The following is a 9,272-nucleotide window of genomic DNA, read 5'->3' on the forward strand; positions in this document are numbered from 1 at the left end:
GACATGAAGCCTGTGCTGCGACTTCTGTCTTGTGTGTGGTGCACGTTAAATGTCAAAGCAGCAGTGCCCTGATATCACCCTTCGTGGTGGACTGGGCGTTAAGCAAACAAACAAATTAAACAAACTCGTCTAACATCCATCCCATGGACGGATTACAAGGCTATTTGACGGAAGGGGTAAAAGGCCATGTAAAGGAGGAAACGGGTTCAAAGCAATTCATTTCTACTCTCTGAACTCGTCTCGCTCTCTCGCCATATTAAATCTTTCTTTTGATCTTGTATATCATTATACTTGAACCTTTTCGCAGATATGATGAAAAATGCAGCCAAACAAGGGCACAAAAGGTTACATTCTGTTTTGAACACAAGGTTTCAAGATAATTGATAAAGAAAACCCAAACAATAAGTAAATTAAAACAGCTAATCCCTTGTGCGAGTACCGATTAGGTGCACCGAGCTATCATTATATATTTAAAGGCACAGTAAGCCTCCCGTAAACCATCACAGAGCTCCCCGAGCGTCTAAATACAGTACAAGCATACTTCCATTTGAACGCTCACCGAACGGGAACATCCTGGCTGCTTTCTGTCGAGCGTGAGACATTTTCAAAGAATTTATTTTCGTAGACTTGTTCCGTTAACAACAACGGCGCCTCGTTTTTGCGCTAGACCTAACTTTTAAAATCTAAATAATAAATTGACAGCTTGTTACACAAACATTCTTTAATCATAAAAGAATTCGTTTTTCATCAAGACAAGATCAGAACAATTCGAAGTTGTGAAAGTTTAAAAAAAAGAAAAGCCCGGAAGCAGGGTCACGCAAGGGTCGTAGCAGACGACGGCCGGTTTATCAGTGCAAATCGCCGTTCCTCTCAACAGTCAAAAGCCATCGCTAGAGTTCTTGTGAACCACAGCCGTTGTTTCGTGCATAAAAAAAACGTGCTATTGTAGATAAGCTCACGTCGAGTCGCATTCAAACGACTAACTATGACGACTGCATTGTGAAAAGGGAAAACTGGATCACACGGGTTCACGATGGCTCAGGGGTAAGATAAACCACGCAAAAATAAATTCTTTGAAAATTGTTCGCTCTTTACGGAGGGCACCTAGGATGTTCTCAATTGGTGAGTGTTTAAATGAAATGGTGTTTGTACTGTGTGTAAAAGCCTGACCGTATCTGTGATGGTTTACGGGAGGCTTACTCTGCCTTTAATACCCGTCCTAAAAAAACCATGCAGATGCGTTTGAGTGCAGATCTAAACCTGTTGAATTTTCATGAGGAAGTTTCTATACAGTCGAACCTACAATTAAATACAGACACCCCCCAACATCAAAACATCTGAAACAGAACATATTAAGTTATGCATGTTATTGGAAAGAACAACCAAATTAGTATCCAAAAGAGTCCGTTTTCTGTACTTTATTAATATCTTTATTTGTGTGTTTTTTAAGCACACGGGTATTGTCCCATTTATTTACCCAACTGTGTTTGAGGTTAGGATCTTACAACACAGTTTTTAATTACACTTGCGAAAAAAGGACATTGAACCCTAACGGCAAGGCGCAACTAATAATTTGTTTTAGCCACCATGAAGAATGCCCGTCGGTCTTCTATTTTTATACGCGCAATGGGTCTCCCCCTGCGCACTGCAGTAGTGGGAGTTATTTCCTGACTGTGATTATCTCACTTTATTTCTTTTCTTTCAGGCTGCACTACAGGCCGTTCGATCGTTTTCTTTCAAAATTGGTTCCGTTCTTCTCAGTATAATGAGGGTCACGAGGTGTCTTGTAGTTCTCGGTTTCAGCTTAAAGGCAGAGTAAGCCTCCCGTAAACCATCACAGATAAGGTCAGGCTTTTACACACAGTACAAACACCATTTCATTTAAACACTCACCAATTGAGAACATCCTAGGTGCCCTCCGTAAAGAGCGAACAATTTTCAAAGAATTTATTTTTGCGTGGTTTATCTTACCCCTGAGCCATCGTGAACCCGTGTGATCCAGTTTTCCCTTTTCACAATGCAGTCGTCATAGTTAGTCATTTGAATGCGACTCGACGTGAGCTTATCTACAATAGCACGTTTTTTTTATGCACGAAACAACGGCTGTGGTTCACAAGAACTCTAGCGATGGCTTTTGACTGTTGAGAGGAACGGCGATTTGCACTGATAAACCGGCCGTCGTCTGCTACGACCCTTGCGTGACCCTGCTTCCGGGCTTTTCTTTTTTTAAACTTTCACAACTTCAAATTGTTCTGATCTTGTCTTGATGAAAAACGAATTCTTTTATGATTAAAGAATGTTTGTGTAACAAGCTGTCAATTTATTATTTAGATTTTAAAAGTTAGGTCTAGCGCAAAAACGAGGCGCCGTTGTTGTTAACGGAACAAGTCTACGAAAATAAATTCTTTGAAAATGTCTCACGCTCGACAGAAAGCAGCCAGGATGTTCCCGTTCGGTGAGCGTTCAAATGGAAGTATGCTTGTACTGTATTTAGACGCTCGGGGAGCTCTGTGATGGTTTACGGGAGGCTTACTGTGCCTTTAAAAAAAAGGAATGAATAAACTCGAGTGTCCATGTGATAACCATTAAACTCGATTTATTTTCAATTGCATTAGTAACTTATTAAACACGAATGAAAACGTATATTAAAAAGAAAAATAGCAAGGGAACAAACTGTGTAAAAATAGTGTCAAGATTGTTCTACTAAGCGGTGACGGTCTGGTCTCCCTTGCTTCTTTGATATTAGTGGGTTGACATAAATACCTCGCATGCACAATTATCATTTTCGTCACTTTTCCAGACAGACAGACATACAGGCAGACATATAAAAACAAATTGAAGAGGTGTTGTTGTTGTTGTTGTTGTGGTTGTGGTTGTGGTTGTTGTTGTCGTCGTCGTCGTTGATGTTGTTGTTAGTGTTGTTGTTGTTGTTTTTGGTTTAAACAAAGTTTTATTTCTTCGCATGAACAGTTCAAAGCACACAGCTAGGACACGCACTCAAGCAAATGCTTATACCACGTTGTTGTTGTTGTTGTTGTTGTTGCTGTTGCTGCTGCTGCTGCTGCTTCTGTTGCTGCTGCTGCTGCTTCTGTTGCTGCTAGTGCTCCTGCTGTTGCCGCTATCCTTGTCGCTGCCGCAGCCGTCGTCGTAGTCGTTGATGTTGTTGTTGTTGTTGTTGTTTTGTCCGTCCGTCCGTCCGTCCGTCCGTCCGTCCGTCCGTCCGTCCGTCCGTCCGTCCGTCCGTCTGTCTGTCTGTCTGTTCGTCCGTCCGTCCCTCCCTCCGTTTGTCCGACCGTCCGTCTGTCTGTCTGTTTGTTCGTCCGTCTGTCCGGCCGGCCGTCTGTCTGTCCGTCTGACTACCTATGCTTCAATTAGTTCTGAACATTTTCAAATCAAAGTCCCGTAAGAGGTCAACAAACCCATGGTGCCATACACATGGAAAACAATGAATCTAAACAGTGTCTGTAAACCAACAAACTTCTGGAAACAGGAGACCTGCCCTTCTCTCTCTGGCCGTCAATGTTCAAGTGCCAAGTTTCATGTCCTCACAAAACAACCTTGAAAATATCACGTGACTCCGCGTGTCACATATCCAGTTCAGTCACAGCCGATTTTGCCCAGACAACAAAATCACCCACGTGGAACCCCTGCAAAACGAAATCCCCGTGGTGCGCTATATGCTCTGTCAGCGGTTTCATACCGTCACCCCGACTCAAGCACAGGCGCTTTCCATCACAATTGGAGATAGGCACCCGTCAAAGTGTTCCTTTCTCAATCCATGTCACCAAACCGTGACACACACACGGACACACAAACACACACACACTCTCACACACACACACACACACACACACACACACACACACACACACACAGGCACACACACACAAAAACACACACATACAAACACACACAAAAGCACACACACACAACCACAACCACACACCCACGCGGTAAAATGATCACAACAATTTGACGTAACTGTTTACCAAGCAATCTGCGCGTTAATGAGATAAACATTTGATTTGAATGCAGACCATTGTCCGTGGTTATCATCTCACCGTTCAAGCTACACCTGACAGCATTGACAGGTATACAGCACAATAGATCAGTGTGATTTGTTAATTACAGTGGTCAAACACCGGTAATCTCTAATACTAGTCCGTGCCACACAAAAGCCGTCCACAAGAGACATTGCCAACTGATCGTTCGTGAAAAACACAATTGTACCTTGCCCATCAAACAGCGCTGTCACCGACGGTTTCGATTGGTGACCAAATACTGGAAGTGAACAAATAAGAAAAAAACATTTGTTAATTGTGCTACGCATTTCTGAATATACAGGGGCTTGTATGGGGTCTTGTAGCTCAGTTGGTAGAGCACTAAAATAATAATTTTTGGGTCAATGGTTCGAATCCAGCCTGGGACAGACACGGGTCAATTTTATGTGAAGACAAAGATGTGGTTATACCCAAGTCCCACCGGTTAGTTGTGTCCCCGCCGTGGCACGTAAAAGGCCTTGTCCATTCAATGCATGCGGTTGACTGCACCCAAACACGCAAAAACATCAGAGAAAACCTCAGCGTTAAGTTGTTATGTCCCGAACATGACCCTGATGTGACCTTGAAATCTGACGATGGGTAAGGTCAAGCAGACTTAAGTATTGCCGTGAGATCGTCAAACACTTCAAGTGTGAAAAATGTCCAAGCTCTAGCTTCAAAAACATCTGAGATAACCCCAACGTTTTTACTTTGTTTTGTACTGTTTTTGTTCACGGACAGCCAGCCGGCCGGCTTGCCGCCCGTCCATACAGACGAACACTGTTCTGCTCATTGCTTAGACTCACTGAGTCAAAAATCACAGTTTTATTCATCACACGATTCCAGTCTCCTTCTTCTTATTTTAGTCATGTGTATGAAACTATTTACTTTGATTTTCAAAAAGGGGTTTCATTTCAGTGTTGCCTTGCCTGCGTGTGGTGTATGCTACTGCTGTGAGTGGAAGGTTCACAGGTATTCTCGTTCTAGGGGAGTGTGGACCCCTTTAAAACAATTGAGTTTGTTTTCTATCTGGTTTCCTACTTTACCCGTTCTAAACCAAGAACACTGTACCCAGGGTTGGTGTAAATTCCCTTTTTTTTAAAGTCAGTACGGTTAACCGACATGAAGAGGTTTTGCCCCTTTTAGTCCAAATTATTTAAGCAATGACCTAAAAGCTTTTCCAGTCGTTTTGGGAAACAGACCGCAATTTTACATTTCCATAGCAACATCCCCGAGCTAAACCAAACATTCAAGTCTCCCAAGAGAAACTCCAAACTAATAATTGATGTCTCGATCTCGAAATCTCTTCATTGATTGAGTCACTATGACCAGCACACACAAAAGGCCTATTTCAAAGTCCTGTTGGTCGTCCATGACGGACAAAACACGAAAGCAGCATCAATGCCCACAAATTTGCAATGGAAATAATCTACCAATCAGGATAAACGTCTACCGAAAGAGCATGACAATTAAAGGAAACAGGGTGTTTCACATCAAGACGTGAGTCTGCCTCTGAACTTCCAACGTCTGCACGGGAAAGAGCACAACGCACTTGTGTATCTGGGGAGGGGCGGGGGGGGGGGGGGGATGAGTGCATTTTTTTCACTATGTCCGACGTTTTGCCCCCGGAGTAAAACAAATACCGTACTCGAGAAGTCAAACATACTCTGAAACGAAGTGATGACATTATACTTGTTGAGAACATTCGGATAAACGAATTATCAACCGCTATGCATGACCTGTTGTCAATTTATTTCATTGCCGGTTTTTTGTACGATTTGTACCGGTTAAATATCGGAAATTTCCAACTAACACGAAATCTGTGTTAGACGCAAATATTCCGTGAGCAAAATGCTCTGGCCAGCTCGGTGTGTATGTGGGTGTCTGAAAATACCTGTGGGTGTGAATGAGGATGGAGGTGTGGGTGCAGCATCAGTTCTGGTCTTGTCGCGATTTAAATGTGGCTAATTTCTGAGCAACTAACCGACATCGATCGGATCACCGTAATTGTTACCTCACCCCGTTCCATCAAGTCATGAATAATCGCAGCATCGTGTGATCGGGTAAATATTCACAGTGAATTCAATGTGCAGAATAAAATGTGTTTAGCCCAGCAGGTGAGGCATCACAATTGATAGAGATGCGTTCTGAACCAAAAGTAATAGCGGGACGCAAAGTGTCAGTGTCATTAACGCAGGCAGAAATATATAGTGAGGATTCTTATTCTGGTCCAGCCACAGCAAGTGGACGTTTTGTTGCGGACGCAGGACTAACGGTAAGTTGTATGTAGTACTATTTTGTATAATTTTCTGTTTGTGCTTGCTGACTTTTTTTCCCTGTATTTTCAATACGAAGAACATGTGAATATGAATTTATCTGTATACAAGCAACTAACTTGAAATGGCGATCCTTTCATGCAAAACATAAAATGTAGATCTAGAAGACGGTAATTACCGTAAAGTACCTTGTAAGCGCCCACCCCCCCTGTGCACCAATTCCGACCCAAAGTAGGGGGTGGGCGCTTACTAGGTACTACACCCTATGCACGAGCAGTTTTCAGTAAGAAATGTGATCTTTGATCACTTCGTAATCATATCTTCTTTCTTTTTTCATCGTCCATTGTTTGTCTTGTTCGTATTGTCATTAGAAGAGCTTGGGAAGACAAATGTCGTCGCATCCTTTTCTTGTCTGCAGAGGTGCCGCAGTCGGCCGCACTGTGTCTCTGTTTCCCTTGAACAAGGGGTACGTCTTCTGGATATGGGCAGCAGTCTATTTTACTTGGCCAAAGACTGTTTTTGGCAGAGAGAGAGAGAAAGAGAGAGAGAGAGAGAGAGAGAGAGAGAGAGAGAGAGAGAGAGAGAGAGAGAGAGAGAGAGAGAGTGAGAGAGAGAGCGAGAGGAGGGGGAGTATTGTGTGTGTGTGTGTGTGTGTGTGTGTGTGTGTGTGTGTGTGTGTGTGTGTGTGTGTGTGTTTCCATTGGCGTTATTATCCAAATAGTCAAGAGCTGACAGCTTAAATGCAACGGTGTACGATTTGATCCGCGGCATCTTGTAATCATTGACTTGCAGGCGTTTAGATCCAAGGCGTGCAGACACACGTGATAGGGTTTGCAAGAAAGGGAAATCATTCACAAAACTAGCAGATCAAGTGCGGAATTTTTATTTCCCCTGATTTCAATGGTGTAAAGTGGGGGGGTGGGCGCTTACAAGGTACTATACCCTATGCACGGTTTTGGACTAAAAGTGGGGGGTGGGCGCTTACTCGATACTGGGCGCTTACAAGGTACTTTACGGTATATGAATACAAAGAAGGAACTAAGAAGCGATTAGAAAGTGCTGCCGCGGGCGAGCGTTGATTTTCAACCGTCACTATACTTACGGTTTCAAAGCTAGTCTGAAGAATTTAGTTTGCACCTGTTTAAATGTAATAACTTGTGTACTTGCACTGTAAATGATACCCAATATTGACGGACTGTGTGATAATATCTTCTGCTATGGTCTGTTGAGACAGTGATATCAAAATCGAGACCGGAGGTCGAGATTTTGATATCACTGTCGAAACAGACCATAGCAGAAGATATCATCACACAGTCAGTCAATGTTAGATATATTGCTAATTCTCTGGACATGTTGTATTTACTGTAAAGAAATTACAAAAGTATTTGTCAATCAATCAATCAATCAATGAGTCTTATATTGCGCATATTCTAGGCGCTCTGCAGTGATGCCGTGTGAGATGAAATTTTATACGGCCAGTAGATTGACCAGGAAAGACCCTTTTGTCAATCGTGGGATCTTTAACGTGCACACCCAATGTGTCTCAGTTTTGGCTGTTCCATATCCCTCCCTCTGATTATTATTTCTTTTTGTTCACTCTTTTCTTGTACTTTTCAGTATTTTCAAATGTCTTTTCTTTCAAAAAGTCTTTAGTCACTTGCTCAACTAAATTCTGGGATCATTACATTTTCATACACATTTGTTTGTTTTTAAATTTAGGTGTTTTTGTTTTTGAAGTGGAGAAGCAATAAAGAGGTCGTCGATATCAAAACTGATATCGACGGAAATGTCGTCGATATCACTTTTGCACTGAGCTCAGTTTTGCCCAATTGACCAATGGAAATCCACGTAACATATGAAATAGCAATATTGTTATATATCATACTTACGGTTCCAAAGCTAGTCTGAAGAATTTAGTTTGCACCTGTTTAAATGTAATAACTTGTGTAATTGCACTGTAAATGATGTTATATATCATTGTATTCCCCCCAGTGATTGTACGGCGCTTTGAATAGGGTTTAAACCCTGGATACACGCGTTTTACAAATATTATGCAATATCATTATTACTGTTAAGTTGCAAAGCAAAGGTCATTGTTTCATATAGCTGTGGGTCCTCAGTGGGTTGACAATTTCTCGTTAACTGACTGGTCTGAAGAGGTCCGGAAAGATCCATAGCATTTCTAACCTGCCTGCCAGTGTCATGGAAAATGTCTTCTTCTGCGTTCGTGGGTTGCAATTCCATTTTGGCAGCCATACTACGTTTCGGGGCAATTTGGAAACTGCATGATCTGTTGATTTTGTGATGGCTCGGACAGATGATCCATAGTTTGCTGGTGGACTGCTCCATCCTCAGAAAAAAAGGCCTAACGTCCACCAAGAGAAAAGCTGACAATTCGAGGCGTCGTCGTCGTCGTCATTGTTGTTGTTGTTGTTGTTGTTGGTGTTGGTTGTTGTTGTTGTTGTTGTTGGTTGGTTGTTGTTGGTTGGTTGTTGTTGGTTGGTTGTTGGTTGTTGGTTGTTGGTGTTGTTGTTGACCGATAACCCCGTCAAACAGACAGCCGTACTCTGTCTTCGTGGGGTATCCATGTGTGAACCAGCACATTTTAGGTACGTAAAATGCGAAAGGTTTATCTTCAAGCCTGAATGTGTTATAGCTTGGTGTCTGTGATTATGTGAACTCTAGCTACGGACAGGCCACTGGTAATACATGTCTGCATAGCTATGTGACCTGTGGATGTATGAATAGTATGGAAAGCCGTTTGGCTCATAACTATTACAGCTGTAATTTAAAATAAATACAGCTGTATTTAATGATAAATACAGCTGTATTTAATCATAAATACAGCTGTATTTAAAAATAATTACACCTGTATTTAAAAATATATACAGCTGTATTTATTATTAAATACAGGTGTAATTATTTTTAAATACAGCTGCATTTAAAAATAAATACA

This window comes from Littorina saxatilis, linkage group LG2 (genome assembly GCF_037325665.1).
Source record: "Littorina saxatilis isolate snail1 linkage group LG2, US_GU_Lsax_2.0, whole genome shotgun sequence".
In the NCBI taxonomy this organism is placed as follows: Eukaryota; Metazoa; Mollusca; class Gastropoda; order Littorinimorpha; family Littorinidae; genus Littorina; species Littorina saxatilis.